An 18998-nucleotide genomic window follows, 5' to 3' on the forward strand; every position below is an offset into this window, starting at 1 on the left:
TGGGGCAGGCACTACAAGTTTGGACCTACTAACACTTAGGGTCACTGGTGGAAGGCGTTGGGAGAGGCAGGAAGGAAGGATTGGTTCTAACAGGCATTCAGAACATGCATGAGTCTCCCTAAGAAGCTTCCGGCAGGAGAAAGGGGCTGAGTTACGGATCACAGAGTGAAACGCCCACAAGGCGCAAACCCTCATCTTCAGAGCAAATATGGGCAGAGCCCTCATCCTTCACTTTACCCGCCCCAACATCCACTCCCTTCCCCGGGTCCCCTTCCCTCGTTCTTAACATTGAAGTTGTCCACTAAAAAGAACCAAGGAAGCTGCAGGGTTCTACAAATCACTATCTTCGTGAGATTTTGACACAGAAGATAAAAGCAATCAGGGAATTAAGACCAAACCCCAAATACGTGAAAAAAAAAAAAGGCTTGAGCATGTGGCTCAGGATGAACTGTCTGCACCCCAGGCCCAGCCTTTCGTCAACTAGTAGCCATCAAGCAGGACACTGGAGCAAGCAGGAAATCTAAAATTAGGTTTTACTACCTATAATGGAGGATTTATGGGATGGTTTAATTGGTAGTCTCGGGACTAAAACCCCAACCGGGAGAACAAAAACATCCTTCTGGACACACCTAGGGAGCCCGCATGCCCTCCGTGAACCTCGCCTACAGCCCGTGGACCTGCAAGTCTGCAGGGGGGACAGAGCAAGGACACAGCTCTTCCTTGCTCGAACCCTGACACATCCCAGAGCCAAGAGCACGGCAGTCCCTGGTCTTTTATTTGAGAAGCAAAATGCTCTCTTATGATAGAATAAGTCTTCAGACCACACACTGAAGCTCAGGTGCTGTGCAGAACCTTCCATCAGCCCTCTCCTGAAATATCCAAGGACAGCCCTCAAAAGGTCAAAGGACAGTTCGACTCGACCCTGAAAGTTCATGTTCACTGCCGGCAGGTTCGTGTGAAAATGTTCCCAGGTTCATTTTTGGTCACCGTATATGGTGTGTCCTGCAAATTCCATGTGTTCAGAAAGATCTCAAATAAGTATGAGAAAAGAAATGCAAAGGCCTTGAGGAGCAAGTTGTCTGGTGATGTGGGGCAGGTGACAAACTCTCCCTGCCCTGCCCGGGGTGACTCACATCCCAGCACCCACAGAACCAGCCACTGTGGAAAGCTGGGGTCCCTGGGGACCTGCGTGACCACCACAGCCCCTTCAGTCACCTTCTCCCTGTCCGTCCCATCGGCTCAACACACACGAGTCGGCTGTGCTCCCCAGAAGGAACTTCCCAGCCACACTCCCACCCTTTCCATGTGGCAGCGTGGGTCCATCATGGATGGACTCGGAGACACCAGCCTGAATCGAAGCCAAGGCAGGGAGGGGAAGGGAAAAAACAGGGGTGCTGACTGCCTTTCTGACTCCAGGGAAACTCGGGGCTCCATCTATGAGGGTGGCATTCTGTGTGCAAACCAATGCGACGTTACTTTTACTGAGTAGAGGAATCCCTTTTTAAAGAATCTTCTACTTATCACAAAATACTACATATCATGATGGGAAGACATCTTTTGAAAAAACATACATTCTTAAAGACGATTCAACTCTCACTATTAAAAGCACTTTTCCCAGGTCCCAAGAGCCTCGTGAAGGCTTCCGTTCAGGTGTGGAGCCTTCCCAGATACAAGCAGCAGGTGCTCCAGCTTATAGGAACCCCACAGAAGGAGATCAGCATAGGACACGGTCTTTTTCTACCTGAAGAATTTTAGCAACAGAGGGAAATTCAGTAAGACTGGGGTCCTCCTTGGGCGTCTTTGAATGTGGTCTAAGAAGAGACAACTTATCCTGAATTCTAGACTCTGGTGATGAGGTTATTACCGTATTTACAGGATTATTGTAATATTGTAATGCGCCTGCAATAGATTATATGAACAGTACACATGTACTGGGTTATATATGTGCGTGTGTGTATAATAGCTTATAGCTATTAAAAGATTAAAATGGGGGGGGGGAATGTCACGCAAAAAATTGTATTAAATAAAATTCAGCCAAGCACCAAAACAATGCTGCCATGGCCTAAGAAACCAAAAGGTATTTGATGTTTACTTTTTCTGAACGCAGACGTGGACTTCAAGTCATCATGAAGGCTGCCTGGAATCCTTAATGTTCATTGACTGTTGGGACTATGATCTTCAATGTTTTCTAAATTCTCCAGGCCCTTTTATAGTCAACAATCCCATTTAGGAATCCAAAGGCAATTCCCCGGAAAAGGCAGCATGAACTAAGTGTCACCTCTAGCCGCCTAAGCTCAGCTATAACATACAGCTTGTAATATAAACACATGCTTAGGTCTCCACTGCAGTGTGTCCTCTAATGTGATTTTACCACGGCAGGCACTGTGAGAGCAGTCATAGTCTGAAGAGGCATTTTTAGTGATTTTTAGGGGCAAACACTCGTCAACTCCCAAATCTGTTTTCCATGTGACCACAGCACACGGCACTTGGTCAATTCTCCTGTTGGGTTCCCAAGACTCTAACTGTGGATCACTGCTGACTCCAACTAACCTCTACCCGTAAGGAATTTAAAAGAAGCCACATGTCAAGAGGAAGAGGAGACAGAGCTTTCATAATTAATTTGTACTTGGCTGGAGTTAAGCACCTCTTACAATGCAGACAGCAAAGACACCAAGAATCTGTGAAAATGTACCTTTTACCTTCCAAACCTTCCAAATCCACAGCCAGCATCAGGGGAGAGGTGAGAGGAGCAGCCAGGCTCTGCATCCCGGGCTCAGATATCCTCAGGGCCACCCACCTGAACCTCCTACCTCCATAGAAGCCACTGTCCTTGAGAGGTTCCAAAAAGCAGCATACTACCAGAAAATAACATACCGCCCCCTATGCCATGAGCTGGAGGGAAACTTTTTTTTTTTTTTTTTTTAAACTTAGCCTCTGTGCCTTCTGCACTCACAAGTGATGTTATTAATTTGACTTTTCCAGAAGAGAAGGAATTCTGGATACTGTTACTGACTTTGAGAACCAGAGGCTTCCTCAGGACTGCTGGTGATGAGGGGGAAACTCAAATACGACGTGAGCTTCTTAGCAAACTGCTCTGGTTTCACAGCACCCACTCTCCCTAAACATCTGGTTTTTTTCCGCGGTGCAGTTTTTTTCCTATCTTCAGTATCACTGGGTCCCTTCTAGTAAGTGTCCCGTCAGCTCCGGGTGTGGGCGGGCTGCTCTGACCTGCCTCAAAGACCACTCAGCCTCCACCTCTGAGTCAGCTGCCCCGTCATGGAAATACTATTCAGTGATCATTTTCATAAAAATTTGTGCTGGCGCAGTTTTGTTGCTCTTGACACTGGCCCAAGTGTTTTTCTCTTCGGATTGATTTTGGGCTTCAACGCGGCGTGTCTTTGGGGGTGGTTTATTTTTTAATAGATTTTTCCATTTTTACTGGAGGGGAATCATTAGCCTCCATGGGATCCAGCTGCATCAAATCAGCCACGTGACCTGCGTTTCTGTATCCCAGACGATGGGGAAGCGTGGTCCACAGACACCAGGCAGGGCTGCTCCTGCCCAGATTGGGGAGGAAAGGCTGCCTCCCCGGCCACAGACACCTTAGGGACCACTAGTCTCATGGAGGTCTTATGACTCCCCTCCCGGGGATGTGTGTTTGCAACTTGAGCGTTTCTGTGGACCTGCCGATCCTGTGCACCCAGTGTCTGAGAGGCACCCCATCCCCTCTTCGCATGCAGAGGGCACGTGGTCAGCAGCAGTGCACATTCAACACAGCCCTTTGAGAAATATATCTGGGAACTCCCATCGTGGCTCAGCGGAAACGAATCTGATTAGCATCCATGAGGATGCAGGTTCAATCCCTGGCCTCACTCAGTGGGTTAAGGATCCAGCGTTGCCGTGAGCTGTGGTGTAGGTCGCAGACGCAGCTCGGATGCCACGTGGCTGTGGCTGTGGCTGTGGCTGGTAGCTACAGCTCCGATTCGACCCCGAGCCTGGGAACCTCCATGTGCCGCAGGTGCAGCCCTAAAAAAGACAAAAGGAAGGAAGGAAGGAAGGAAGGAAGGAAGGAAGGAAGGAAGGAAGGAAGGAAGGAGGGAAGGAAGGAGGAAATACATCTGGAGCTGTCGAGTGCCTTTGCTTTGCTACCGTCCGTTTTCAGATCATGCTGGGTACAAGCGGGAACTAACTCCCCACATAATGTCCTGACTCCCTTTGGGGCTTCTCTCCTCTTTCACCCCCAAGATCATGGACTGGCATCTGCCACCTTTTAAACACTCAGCATCTCTCAAAGTTAAGCCATAAGTTCCCAAGGAGGCTAAAACCTATTCTTGGAGGATGAAAAAAAAGTCTTACTCTTTTATGCAGAAAACATAGATATACCTCAATGTAGAAATACACACATAGGTACAATGCAAAATTCCTTTGTTTTAAATTTTTTAAGTTTGATTGAAGTAGAGTTAATTTACATGGTTGTGATAATTTCTTTCTTTCTTTCTTTTTTTTTTTTTGCTTTTAAGGGTCACACCTGTGGCATATGGAGGTTCCCAGACCAGGGGTCGAATCAAAGCTACAGCTGCAGGCCTACACCACAGCCACAGCAATGCAGGATCGGAGCCACGTCTGTGACCTACACCACAGCTCACGGCAACACCAGATCCTTAACCCACTGATCCGGGCCAGGGATCGAACCCGCAACCTCATGGTTCCTCGTCGGATTGTTTCCGCTGCGCCACGACGGGAACTCCCATGTTGTGCTCATTTCTGCTGTACAACACAGTGCCCCAGTCACAGTGCCCCAGTCACATCCACTCTCTCTGAGATCCTTTCCCCACAGAGATTAGCACAGAATACTGGGTAGGGTTCTCTGGGCTGTACAGCAGGTCCCCACTGTAAAATTCCCAAACGGACATGCAGCATTATCTGTGCTATTAGATGTTCACGTGGGAGAGGGGTCCTTAGGGGGAAAAATGTCTGAAAAGACTCCTTAGGGGGGTTGGTCATGAAAAAGGTTGCAAGAGACTAATTCGAGCCTAAGAGTAACTGCATCACAAAACAGAGTTAGTTCCTGCTATGTTTAGAACCAATGCTTCAGGGACAAATAAATCCCGTCTGCATTTACTCGGGTATGGTTAGGATGTTCCCACCATTATTTCTATAAGTTGGAAATTGAAAGAGTAATCAACCAACAACTCCCATACACATCTCTTCTTGTTTTGGGAGCCAGTGGGTGTTGCGTGCAGGAAACAAAACCTAGAAAAAGAAAGAGCTCATACTCCCATGGAATTAAAGCAGATGTTGTACTTATTTGAAAACAGTGACCTGCTTTTTAAACATCCACAAACTCAAGATTTTCTCAGGACATCTTTTCATTCCATGTTACGCACCCAATAGAGCACACAATCTCTGCCTTGCCTCAGTCTATGAGAAATCTGGCTTTTTCCTGGAGTTCTTGTCGTGGCTCAGTGGTTAACGAACCCGACTAGTATCTGTGAGGACACAGGTTCGATCCCTGGCCTCGATCAGTGGGTTAAGGATACGGCGTTGCCACGAGCTGTGGTGTAGGTCACAGATGCAGCTCGGTTCTGGCGTTGCTGTGGCTGTGGTGTAAGCCTGCAGCTACAGCTCCAATTCAACCCCTAGCATGGGACCCTCCATATGCCGCGGGTGCGGCCCTAAAAAGAAAAAAAAGAAAAGAAAAAGAAATCTGGCTTTTCCCAAAAAGGAAGCATGCATTTAATTTCTCAAATATACGATGTACAATTCTTTTTGCTTGCTTGGAGTGAAGACCTAAAAACAGTATTTAATCTTGCTTCATCTGCTACTGCCAATGCAGCTGCGTCTCGTCATTTCTACTTCTTCAATCTTCTTTAATCTGGGATGGGCCAGAATTTATCCCCAGCTTTCTGGAGCACTGGCCTTGTATTTCTAACAGGACCATCCACGGCGCTGCTACGTTTTCCTGACCTGGGCTGGCTGAGCCCTTGCTGGAGAGAGAAAGGGAGTCCTTTCCATGATATCTCATAGGTAATGTATGCCAGGGGCAGAGAACACAGAAATAACTCTGTGATGACCTCAAAGGGTAATTTACGGAGCATAGACAGTAAGTGGGGTATGTTTTCTGTCCTAAAACGCCCAGACGAGGGCAGATTTATGAATAATATTCAAAAATCAGGAAGTCTGCGAAAATCCTCCCTGTCTTATGAAGATTGCATGCTGCTCAGCGAATCTCCTAAGGCCTCTCTGCCTCTCTCCCCTGCACGGAGGTGCCTGAACCTGAGTCCTGCCGGCCAGGGCCAAAGAACGCAGGCACCTGCCTCCAGCAAATCCCGTCCGATTCTCCCTCCTTCCCAGACACAAATTTCCATGAAAACCAGACACATGGCAGAAACCAGGGACAGGACATTCCAACATCACTTCCGATCTGCAGCCTGGTTTCATTAGCCTCTCTCTGTGCCCCTGTCCACTGCAGGTGACACTTCGCTGACACTGACATGATGCAAAACTAAACCGCGCCCGTCCAGACACGTAAGCAAATAAGACCAGTGCAGGAGGGGACAGGGGCCACTGCTGCAGGGGGGGGGGGTGTCTCTAAGTTTAGAGGGAACACTGAGCAATGCCTTTACAGGGTGAGTCTACCGGGCGGTACTGGGCCTGTCACCGAGTCCGCCCACACATCCCTGTGGCACAGAAAAGTCGTTCAGCCCGAAGGGGGAGAAAACCCTCTGCCGCTGACCTTATTCATCCAAGTTTAACTAAACAGAGCAGTTTCCAAGAGCAGTTCTGCCCATTTCACACCCACAAACACCCGCCCTGAGTAGCTGGCGGGGAATCCGCGTGGGGCTGGGGCTCCTGTCACCTTCTCTGTGCCACAGCCCAGAGCTGCAGCCACCAGTTGTCAGAGTCCTTCCGCCATACGTCCTCAAGGTCTTACTTGAGGATGTGGCTGAAGGAAAGGACCCCGCACGCAGAAGCAACTGGACCTCGACCTTCCCTTCTGAGCCGCGCAGCCAGTCAAGGGCGCTGGGTGCCGGTGGTGACACGGATTTTCCTCCAGGATGCCCAGCACATGTGGCTCCCATCAACGTGGTCTCGGGTTCGTTCTGTGTTTAGACCACTTGCCTCGCACATTCTCATATTTACACATGTTCACTGAATGTAACCCCGAGTGAATTATTTAAGAAAGCTTAATGTGCTTCAGGCTTCTCGAATATAATTCAGACTTCAAATGAAATGTGGGACCCACCCCTGCCCCAGGAAAGCGGTGCGTTGAAAGCAGCCAGCATCCAGCATCGAACAGCCACGCAGCAGGTCTTGGAAAAGAAGTGGTTACCTTGACAGGATCTCACCTGGTGGCCGATGCTCTTTCTGTTTTTCTTTCTTTCTTTCTTTTTTTTTTTTTTTTTTTTCATTTTAGGACCGCACCCACAGCATATGGAAGTTCCCAGGCTAGGGGTCGAATCAGAGCTGCAGCTGCCAGCCTACACCCCAGCCACAGCAATGCAGGATCCAAGCCACATACGCAACCGACACCGCAGCTCCTATCAATGCCCACTAAGCAAGGCAAGGGATTGAACCCGCATCCTCATGGATACCCGTTGGGTTCATAAGCCACAATGAGAACTCCTTGAAGCTCATTTTGAAAGAAAACAGGGATTTAAGTTGCTGTCTGCATTTGAAAGCAGCAGAGCCCCCACCATAAGATCCACAACAAAAGCATCCTCCATCCTCGATGTAAGGTTGATCCCTGGCTGACCTAAAATGAAGCATCCTGACAATGACAGACGCCTCCTGTATAGACTAGAACCCAAAGCCACGTTTGTTAGTTTTGAATCTTCTGGCTTTTTAATAAACCACAATATTCTTTCTCCCTCGGTGTTCAGCAGCCAGGAACTGCCCTGACTAAGGTGTTAGATTCTGTACAGCAAATGAGAGTTGAGAAAAGGCACACGCATTTTACTGAACGCAGTTCTGTTTGTTTTTATGGTAAGCACTGCCCACCAGGAAAAACCAGAACAAGGGAGTGAAATCCCCACCTGCCCGGGGTGGGGATGGGGGTGGGGGTGGTAAGGAACCCAAACTATCTACAAGGACCAGGAGTTTGCTGCAGACCAGGCAAGAGAGACAAACTTCTTATTCCGGGGGATGGGTGGGAATGAATGCGAATTCCGAGGGAAGGCTTCGACTTTGCATAAAAATTACATTAAATCAGAGTTCCTGTCATGGCTGGCTCAGTGGTTAACGAATCTGACGAGGAACCATGAGGTTGCAGGTTCGATCCCTAGCCTTGCTGGGTGGGTTAAGGATCCTTGTTGCCGTGAGCTGTGGTATAGGTTGCAGACACGGCTCGGATCCCGTGTTGCTGTGGCTCTGGCGTAGGCTGGTGGCTACAGCTCCGATTAGACCCCTAGCCTGGGAACCTCCATATGCTGCAGGTGTGGCTCTAGAAAAGGAAAAAAGACAAAAAAAAAAAAACCCTCATACACACATATGGTAAAGGGCTAAGGTATCCTACGGCGCATGACACTTAAAACGTTTGTGATAACAAGCAGCCTGTGAGCCACGCGACTGACTTTGCAAGACCTGGTTGTGAATATCAGCATCACAGGGAGACGGAAAGGCCCGAAATCTTTAGATGGAATCTGGCACCCCCAAATCCTGTGGATGCCTGCTCTGAGAGGTTAACTCTGCAGTAATCCACCTGACCATCATCCTTCCTTTCTCTTGGATTCCAGCACCCCAAGAACGCTGCCCCCTCAAAATGATCAATTGTATTATCCTCGAGATACTGTCCACGTGTAAGATGAGAAAGAAATATGTCATCCTGCCAGGATCACAGCTCAGCAGAGATACTCAAACAAGATGTTTATGCAGGAAGTTATCAGAGCAGGAAAAAGCCACAAAAGCAGCACTATTTGCTCTGAGGCATCCAAGGCAGATCTTTGGTTTTGCTTTTTTTTTTTTTTTTTTTTTTGGTCTTTCCTAGGGCTGCACCTGCAGCATATGGAGGTTCCCAGGCTAGGGGTCTAATCAGAACTGTAGACGCCGGCCTACACCACAGCCACAGCAACGTGGGATCCGAGCCACATCTGCAGCCTACACCACAGCTCACGGCAATGCTGGATCCTTAATCCACTGAGCAAGGCCAGGGATCAAACCCGCAACCTCATGGTTCCTAGTCGGATTCGTTAACCACAGAGCCATGACGGGAACTCCTGGTTTTGCCTTTTTAAAAAAAATGTTTTTTTCACTGGCGTAAAGCTGACTTACAATGTAGTAGTTTCAGGTGTACAGCAAAGTGAATCACTTATACATACTCATATATGCATTCTGGTTTTGCCTTGTAAAAACATGAAGTGATGGAGCTCCCGTCGCAGCTCAGCGGAAACGAATCTGACTGGCATCCATGAGGACACAGGTTCAATCTGTGGCCCACTTAATGGGCTAAGGATTGCTGTGAGTTGTGGTGTAGGTCAGAGACGAGGCTTGGATCTGACATGGCTGTGGCTGTGGTGTAGACCAGCGTCTATAGCTCCGATTAGACCCCTAGCCTGGAAACCTCCATATGCCAAGGGTGGGGCCCTAAAACAACCAAAAAAAAAACCCATGAAGTGAGTCAATGGGAAATCGCATAGACGCCATCCCTCCAACTTGAAAACTGCAGATGTGACAGTGAACACACCACACGAGCATTCACTGTTTTATTGCTATCATATCTGGTTCCACATGATATAGTGGGTCAATGGCCAAGGGAGACACGAAGTCACAAAAGTTCTGCTCTTGTGACCAAGTTATGTAATAAACTTCATGGCTACTAATTATATGAAATCTGAACTCCTACGCTGAACTTTCTCGACCGGCACTGCACAATATTGGAGCCACATGGGGCTACTGAGCATGCAAAATGCAGCCAGTCCAAGTTGAGATGGATTTTGAGGATTTAATATAGAAAAAAATGTACCACATGCTGGATTTTGAGGATTTAATATAGAAAAAAATGTAAAACAGAGCCTCAGTGTTTTTATACTGATGACACTTGAAGTGATGACACTTGGGCTCATTGTCACACTGGCCTCGTTCAAGCAGGTGGCGCTGCCAAATGTACCGTTTCTGACGGCCTGCGCAGCCACCCCTTTCTAGATCCCACAGCCTGCGCAGCCACCCCTTTCTAGATCCCACGGCCTGCGCAGCCACCCCTTTCTAGATCCCACAGCCTGCGCAGCCGCCCCTTTCTAGATCCCACGGTCTGTGCATGCAGCCCCTTTCTAAATTGCATGGCATGTGCTTTTATTCCCCCTTCTAGATTCCCAGCCCACGCACTCACTCCCTTTCTAGATCTCAACTCCGGAAGGCCTGTGAGGCCTTCACACATTGCCTTGCACCAAAAGGTCAGCTTGTCCTTGCAATACAGTTTGCACTCCAAGTCTCTTCCTGGCGCTCGCCTTTCTGTGACTCAGATCGCCCCTCCTCTGCTGGAGTCCTGAGCCTTCCAAGCCTGGGTCACATCTGACTGCAGACCAGTCTCTGCCTGTTCAGCCCCCGCCCGCTTTGTGCGTGAACTCCCACCTTCAGGTGTTTATTCCAAGGACACTGCATTCAGAGTGAACGCTATTAGCGATCTGGAGTGGAAAAGGCCCTGGTTCGCTTACAAGTTGTCCATGCAACTAGTTGAGCCAAGAATAATTCAGGCAGGCAGAAGGACAGGCGAGCTCCACACTGGAGTGTTCTGGCTTTTCCATGACCATTGCAGTTGCTTTTCGAATCTCTCTAGATGCGTCCAGGGTCGTAGCAGTCCCTGTGGGATCCACGTCCCCACCTCTCTTTGAGAACAGCGCTCTCATTTAATAGGTGATCAATAAATTTCCACTGAGAAATGTGTTTCCAGGTTGCTTAAATTTAACTGTTAAAAAGTCAATGTGGAGTTCCCGTCATGGCTCAGTGGTTAGCGAATCCAACTGAGAACCATGAGGTTGCGGGTTTGATCCCTGGCCTCGCTCAGTGGGTTGGGGATCTGGCATTGCCATGAGCTGTGGAGTAGGTCAAAGACGTGGCTCAGATCCCGAGTTGCTGTGACTCTGGCATAGGCCGGCAGCTACAGCTTCGAATGGACCCCTAGGCTGGGAACCTCCATATGCCGCAGGTGTGGCCCTAGAAAAGACAAAAAGACCAAAAAAAAACCAAAAACAAAAACAAAACAATGTGATTTAATGCTTCATGTTTGCAAAGAAACATTGACATGGATGCAAAACATAGTTATATGTGGGATCTTAATATTTACGCAGATGTAACCCCTTTCCTGCCCCCTGGCAGTTTACTGTGGAGTCTACATAATGGAAAGATTTTCTTGGCCTTCCTCTAGTTTCCCAACTTGGTATGGAGTACGTAGGCAAAACTGTTCTTGCGGAATGTTCTGCTTAATTACCTCTATTTACAAGTCTTAGAAAACTGCACAAATCATTTAAAAAAAAATTTTTTTTAAGGACCACACCTTCCACATACGGAGGTTCCCAGGCTAGGGGTCCAATCGGAGCTGTAGCCACTGGCCTACACCACAGCCACAGCAACTTGGGATCCGAGCAGTGTCTGCAATCTACACCACAGCTCACAGCCAAGGCCAAATCCTTAACCCACTGAGTGAGGCCAGGGATCAAACACGCATCCTCAGGGATACTAGTCAGGTACGTCATTAACTGCAGAGCCATGACGGGAACTCCCCAAATCATTTAAATCTTACCATAAGATAGGATTAGAAGCCACTTCAGAACTGATAGTATTTCAGCTGTGAAACCCTCTCCTTTGACTCTGCAAGCTGCAAGCAATAATCACTTCTTCTGCTTCAATGGCAGGGCTTTGGGTGGGTTTCAGAACTTAAATACCAGTAATACACTGATTTAACACCCCTACTCGAGAAAACACCACACAGTCCCTGGATTTGATCTTCATTGTCATTATGTCTATGTTATTTGTTTTTTTGGATTTTTTTTTTTTTTTTTTTTTTGCTTTTTAGTGGCATGTGGAAGCTCCCAGTTCACACAGAGCCTCAGCTGCCAGTCTACACCACAGCTCCCCAGCAACGCTGTATCCAGGGATCAAACCCACCTCCTCATGGATACTGGTCGGGTTCGTTCCACAACGGGAACTCCCTATTTCTGTTTTAAAGCTCTGGAGTGAGTTACCTTTTCCTGCCAGGGTCAAACAGATTAGAAAGTACTTTCCGATACCGAAGAAGCAAATTTTTCCTCCACTTTGGCTTATTCCGTCATCTCGCCGCTGTGACTTGCACTCCAAAACGAGCAAGGCTTGCACAAGACATGTTCCAAGTTTGTGCCGTTATGGACCCAGATTTGTAAATCTGGCAGCGGGCTCGCATCAGCACAGTGGGGGTGAGGGGACCGGATACAATTTTAACGAGAATCCTTTCGGGGAAGGAGAGCATCTGAAAACGTTTCTAAGGCACCAACCGGTTTCTTGTCTCAATGTTTTACCTAGTTTCCCAATAAAAGAAATCTCAACTTTCTAACATACTTACTTTCGAGTTTTATGGTGAGATGGCAAGTGTGCGTGGTTTGGGTTTCCAAACATTTCATTTTACTGGCAGAGCCTCCAGCTATTCTTTACATTCGGCTCAGTTCTCAGTATGTCCCACGTAAGAAGAATCTGGAGATTGGCTTTGTTTACTCCTGGGGCCCCAAGTTATACCTGCCTGTGCGGTGTCGCCTGGATCCCTTCCCTCCAGCCAGCCTCCTGTAACAGCTTCCTCCAGACTCTTCCCCAAAGCCTGAGCTCCTCATTTGCTCCAGCACAAGCAGATTCCCAGCATCCGTAGCACCAAGAGGAGGGAGCAGCACTTTCCTGTTGCCTCTTCCAATGCATTGATTCTGTTAAGGCCACAGCTAGTTAACAGACATGGCAAGACCTTGGGCTTCTCCTGCCCTTCAGAGCCTGATGCCCATCTGGCTTGGCTGGGACAGAAAGGGGCTCCCACCAGCTAACCCGTTTCCACAGTACGGCTTGTGGCTTTTCACAAACGGGTCTTTCCTCTAAGTGGTGAGCCGAGAAAAAAAAACATGCAGGCTCCAATTTCGACTTCCTTTTACTTTGCAACTTAACGGCTTTTGTCAAGCCCCCGGAATCGGAATCGGTAACCCGCATCTCTGCTCAGTCACAGAGAAAACGAAGCTCCCCACTAAGGATGGAGAATCCCTCGTGGGGAACGGGTGATGCGAGCGCAAGATCACACAAGGCTGAGCGCTCTGCTCCCCTGCACTCAACCCAAGAGGCAAACGCTCTTTTGCACTTTTCAATGAAGATGGAGGACCCTCTGCCAGACCCTTCAGCAAGCCAAAGTTCGGGTTTCCTGGTTTTGAAAAATCACCACCGATGTGCCTGTTTTCTTGCCCATTCCCTGAAAGGATGCTTTTCTTCCCGCTGGAGCAGGTTTTCCTGGGGGGGGGGGGGGGGCGGAATCATTACTGAAAGGAGTCCCGCATAAGACACCAACGTGTGAAAACTCTCCTTCCCGATAAAACAGGTCTAAATTATAACAGGAGGCAGCCGCAGATCTGGGTTTTCAAAACCTGTGGGCATGCCCACGGTTCGTCTGAGATCAGATCTCACGTCAAGTTGTCCAGGCTTATGATGTTCAAAAGTGATACATGAATTCCAAAGGCCTCTTGTACAGACTTTTAAGGCTATTTCAGGGTTCAGCCACGGCTACTCCGAGATGGGAAAGAGTCACCTAACTAAGCTTCCTTTGCTCTCGGGCACTGGGTCAGGGTAACCGAACCCTTGACTCTCATTGTTAGATTACTGTTTCTCATACGCAATCAGGGACTTCCAGATGATGACATGCCACTGCAAAAATAGCAGGGCTTCAAAGTCAGGGTAACTCTAAAACCCAGACCCAGGGCTCTGTTTTCAGATGCACCCTTTCATTACTTGGTGGTACTTACACTTAAATTTAGCCAAGTAATTTTAGTTCGCTTGCCTTCACTACCTTCGCTAGATTTGCAACATTCCAATCATGAAGAGCCAAGTCCTCGGTCTTTCAAATATGAACATGTTGAAAATAAAAGAGAAAAAGTTAAAAGGGCAACACTTTCCCCTGGCTACTTTGAAAAACTGGCTCAAAGTGGTCACCCAGCCCCTGGGAACGTCTGTTGTTTTTATCTTCCAAATAATGGCTTTGAATCCATAAATGAGAAGGTGTATGTTGACAATGCATAACGTACAGCTAAGTAACTGCTGCTAGGTTGCCAAGCGAGGGTGCAAACAGGTAAAAAGATGCCATCGTGACAGCAACAATACATGTATGGGCGGCTGAAAGACCTCGTGTGTGTGTGTGTGTGAGCTACTGCATGGACTTTTAAAGGCGCTCCCCCCCGCAAACTACAACTCAAACCGCTACAACTGGAACCGTTACTCCCAAGTATCAAAAGGTTGTGAAATGGTGTCCACAATATTTGAAGACCCCTATCGAGTCAGCTGGTTCTTCTTACAAACGCAACTCCAGATGTTTCAAGTTCAAGGTGCAGATGATAAACAAAAGCTGTGTTTTGCAGGACAGTACACCCCATGAATGCCCAAGAATCCTTCCCCACTGGGGGAAGAAAATGGGACCCCTGTGGCATTCTCCCCCTTGCTGGAAAAGCCCACCAGGGAAGCACATAGTGATAAAGTCAGGAGGTGACAAAGGGACCCGAGTTGCAAGAGATCAACCCCCAGCTCCAACCGAGAACTGACTGACTCCCAGCATCCAGAAGCTGGACGCTGCTCACCATGACTTCCTTCTGACCTAAGTGACCTGGACCACATCCTGCTTCCCAGGCTTTAACAGGCAGGTAGGTGCCTCCGTATGGACACCCTTGGGTGGGGTTCTGTGAAGGAGCAGGCAGCACTAACACGGATTCAACGTGACTGCATATCATATGATGGACTCTGACCTGCTCCGGCTTTTCACTGGGGAATAAGAAAAAATCTTAGAAACATGAGCTCCTCTGTCTTGAGAAGAAATGAATCCTCCCCACCCCACCCCACCCCCCCGCTTTATTATTTGTTCTTGTTTAAGGACGGCTAACAAGAAAAATCAGAGCTAATAAAAATTTTAGAAAAAAAGCTGAAAGTTTCCTATGACCTACTTACAAAGTATGATATATCCCATATACGCACGACGGATAACATTTTAGGACAGCAGGTAAGTTGAAAATCATTGCTGACATCTTACAGAGAGGCTTTCCTTCTCTATCCGGCATTCCACCGGGATCTCAGCCTTTGGCACCGGTAAAATATCTGATTTTATGAGATAAGAAATTCAACAAGAGTCTTCTTTAATGTCAAAACAAAACATAAGAAGCAGTGGGGGGGGGGAAATGTTTATAAGCATGTGTTCTTGTAGTCCCATTCCATAAGCCAGTCAATGGTAAACAAGAATTTTCAAAAATTTAGCTAAAGAAGGCACAGCCCAAAAAAAAAAAAAAAAAAAAGGCACAGCCGATGAAACCATCTAGAACTCATCATGAAATAACAGACACATGGGAAAATAACACAACACACTTCTACCCTGAATTTCTAACAGTAAAATGAAGTCATTATAAACTGTTAGGAAAGAGCAGAAACTGAAATTTTGTGTAACTGGAATTATACATTCTTAAACAAAGAACTCAAAAAGATATAACACCCATTTGCTAGTTTAGTGTCATTTCCAAACGTCACTGACTCACATGGAAGCTGGGCTTACCAAACCACAAACAGCATTTGCGATGTATGTCGCACTCATAAACCCCTTCCTCAGAAGGATACAATTCTGCTTGAAGCCACAAGTGTGCACAGCACAGCCTGTTTCTGCTGGAATTGTCATTTCAATGGTACAGTTACATCATTCATAATCTGAGCTCGTCAGGTTCATTACTTTATCTCCAGTGGGTCTTTACGTAGCTTCTATTGCCTGGTCTTCCCACTCTGCCAGCAGAGCAAGGGTTAACCCCAGGAATGTGACAGTTCTCCTGGTGATAAGGTGACAGGGAGCTGAGGCCAGTCAAGGGCTCTAAACTATTCAGAGAGAATTAAAAATACTCAAAAAGAGTCCCAATGGTAAATAAACTCTGCCATGCAGGGAAAACTGACGCTTTTACACATCACACTGAAAGTTTTCTGAACTACAGAAGCTCCAGAAACACGCGCAGCAGGAAATCTGAGGCACATAGGCATGCGTTCTTTTGAAAGATAAACGAAATTACCTTTATTACCAGCGAAGAATGACAGTTAACTTCACATCTGCATTAAAACTGCTTATCCATTTTATTGGGCAGTTTAGTTTGCTACTAATAATACATCTTAGTCCTATGCTTTAAAATGTTCAAAGTACCTCTCTCCAGGACCTCTTGTAAGCCATCTCTACAACACACAAGAGCGACACAGGGATGATGGATTTCCGACAGAAACCAAGACGGCTAACTGATTTTAAAACCCGTACACACACACTCACACACCCCCTACCTTTTTAAACAGGCCAGTTTTCCAGTTAAGGTAAGGTAAATGGGGAGGTGGCAGAAGGTGAAAACACGGAGCAAAGGGTGCAGCGAAAGGAGACTACACGGGGAGAGCGCCGTCGGAGGGCGATTCCACGCACAGAAAGCACCGACCGGGCAGTGACAGCCAAGCCCACACCTGGTCTCTACCTTCAGCCAGGCGTGGGCTTTAATTCAAGCCTTATTTCCACTACAGTCAACAACGAATAACCTCTCGCTCCGTGCCCCAGATGAGGCCCTCGCGGTTGGCCTTCCCAGCCCTCGCCCATGGCGGGGGTCTCGGCTTCTCTCCATCCGTTTCGACCCCGCGCCTTCTGAAGACCCGGGCATGACAAGTCGTCCCTCTGGGCGTCGCACAGCCCACCCGTCCCCGCGCCGTCGGAAGAGCCAGGCCACCCAGCCGACACCATCCCCGCCGCCGCCGCTGCCGCCGCCGCCGCCAGTGCGGGAGCCTGGCAGGGCGCGCGGGGGCCCGGGACTTACCCAGAGGCGAGCGCCGCCGTCGGGGAGGGCGTGTCCCGCACGTGTGTGTCCGCGCGGGTCCGCGCCCCCGTGTGCCCGCGCGCGTGCCTGCCCGTGGGCGCCGAGCCGGGCGGCACTGAGTCCCGGGCGCCGACGGGCTCAGCCCATGGTGTGGGCGCCGGCCTCCGGGAGGCTCCAGCTCCCGCCAATCGCCGAGCAGGGCGGCCGCCCCGACGCGCGACCGGAGATCCGGGAGTGCGCGTCGGGGGCGGGGCGGGGCAGGGGCGCGCGGGTCCTAGTGCGCGTGGGTGCGAGTGCACGCGCGGACCCAGGTGCGCGGGGATATTCGTGCGCTCTGGGGTCCCAGGGCGCGTGGGCGTGCGAGCGCGCGTGGGCGTGCGAGCGCGCGTGCCCGTGAGCGCGCCCTCGGGTCGGGGAACGCGGGCGGCGGGGGCAGGGCTGGACGCCGCTAGGCTCTAGGACTCAGCGGGCAGCCCCGAGGAGGAAGAGGAGGAGGAAGAAGGGGAGGAGGAGATGGAGGAGGAGCGGAGCCTGGGACCGAGCGAGCCGGAGTCCCGGCTGGGGCAGGAGAAGAACCCAGGACGCGCCTCGGGAGGGGAGAGGAGCGAGGACCGGAGAACAGGCGAGGGAGGGGAGGGCTGGGAGGAGGTGCTCGCTCCTCGGAACTTCGAAGTCATTTTTTTCCCCCAACCTCAGCCGTTACACACGTTAAAAACGATACCAGGTGAAAGTGGTTGTTTGGGGAGAAGTTTAAAATGCCCATCCACCGTCTTGGATGCTGTTCAGAATTCAGACGACGTCGCCCTCAGAGTAAGGAGAAGATGCGGTGCCAGGTGCCGCCCGCTTTAGTAAGATCTGGAGTCGCTACCTGCCCGGCCGGCGGAGGGTCGAGCTTTGGAACCGGATGGAGGAGGCGCAGGAGGAGCGCGGGATGCGGTCGCGAGGATGCCAGGATATCCAGGAGACACCCTGGCCTGATGGACAGATGCGGTGACAGCAGCCCTCATGAGAATGACGTCCGCAAGATACTGCCTTCAAAAGGGGGAGCCGCGAGGTTCGGTTCATCAGCCTGGGGCCTCTGCGCTAAGCCCCTCCGGATGTTTTAGTTTTATAAGTGAGTTCTGACGTCGAAATCGCGCTTACCTGATAGCTGCCGCTCTTCAGTCATGTCCCGCGGGGACCGTCACCACCGTCCCTGCGTGATCGCTAGGAACCCATCCCAGAGCGTCCTTTTAGAGACTTTCCCCTTCCAGCGCAAGTGAAAACTACTTGCGTCCCTCCCTCTTCCAAACTTTAACAGCCAAGAATTTCAGCAAACAGCCAGAAAGAAAGCTAAATCCCCCCACCCCCACCCCAAGAGAAGGGAGGGAATAAGCACTCCTTTAATTTGAAAAATAATAATTAAAACTCCCTCAACTTTTAAGGCCGGGCTACATAATCTATTAATTGGTCGCTATTAACATGCAGTTTTATTGACCATAGCACACAGAAGTCTGATTGTGAAGGAGGAGTGTTTTCAATGAAAGTGGAGTTATTTTAGCTGCAGACGTGTTTACATTTCTGTGGTTTAGTCTATAACTTTCTCTTTTTCTTGCTTCAGAATTCTGCTCCATGAAGCAAAGCCCTTAGCTCCCAGACATTCCAAAAAGTCTGCCAAAATAATAGAAAAAAAGAGAGAGAGAGAGGAAAGAAAAAACACAGAGACCCCCAAGTCTGGGTCAGGCTCAGGGTTGCAAGTGGGCATAGTGAGTACGCCTCCTCCCCACACACTTTCCAGTTAAAAAAAAAAAAAAAAAAAAAAAAGCCTCGCAGGGCTCCATTTCCTGTTTGCTGGGGGAAAAAATAGGATGGCTCTTGCAGCAGCTGAGTTTAGAAACTGCCTTCTCCAGGACCTATAGATTCTGAGGGGTTTTTTAACCCCAGAGATGCCAAACTGAGATCATTGATAGAAGAATCTACCATTATAGACTCTCCAAGGAAGTGTTTCTC

The 18998-nt window shown here is 49.0% G+C and overlaps 1 protein-coding gene across 4 annotated transcripts in view; it reads right to left on the reverse strand.

The window, feature by feature from the left end:
• ERG (ETS transcription factor ERG) overlaps positions 1-18272 on the reverse strand; it is a 302582-nt gene extending 284310 nt beyond the window's left edge. For 3 of the 4 annotated variants that reach the window (XM_047796627.1, XM_047796615.1, XM_047796592.1), the window contains exon 1: positions 18153-18272. The gene's annotated coding sequence lies outside the window, so the exon portion shown is untranslated. Of the gene's footprint in view, positions 1-17009; positions 17120-18152 lie in introns of those variants that run through there. The other variant, XM_047796601.1, reaches the window with a different exon arrangement.
• Between the last annotated feature and the right edge of the window lie 726 nt (positions 18273-18998).

Source organism: Phacochoerus africanus, chromosome 1 (genome assembly GCF_016906955.1).
Source record: "Phacochoerus africanus isolate WHEZ1 chromosome 1, ROS_Pafr_v1, whole genome shotgun sequence".
NCBI lineage: Eukaryota > Metazoa > Chordata > Mammalia > Artiodactyla > Suidae > Phacochoerus > Phacochoerus africanus.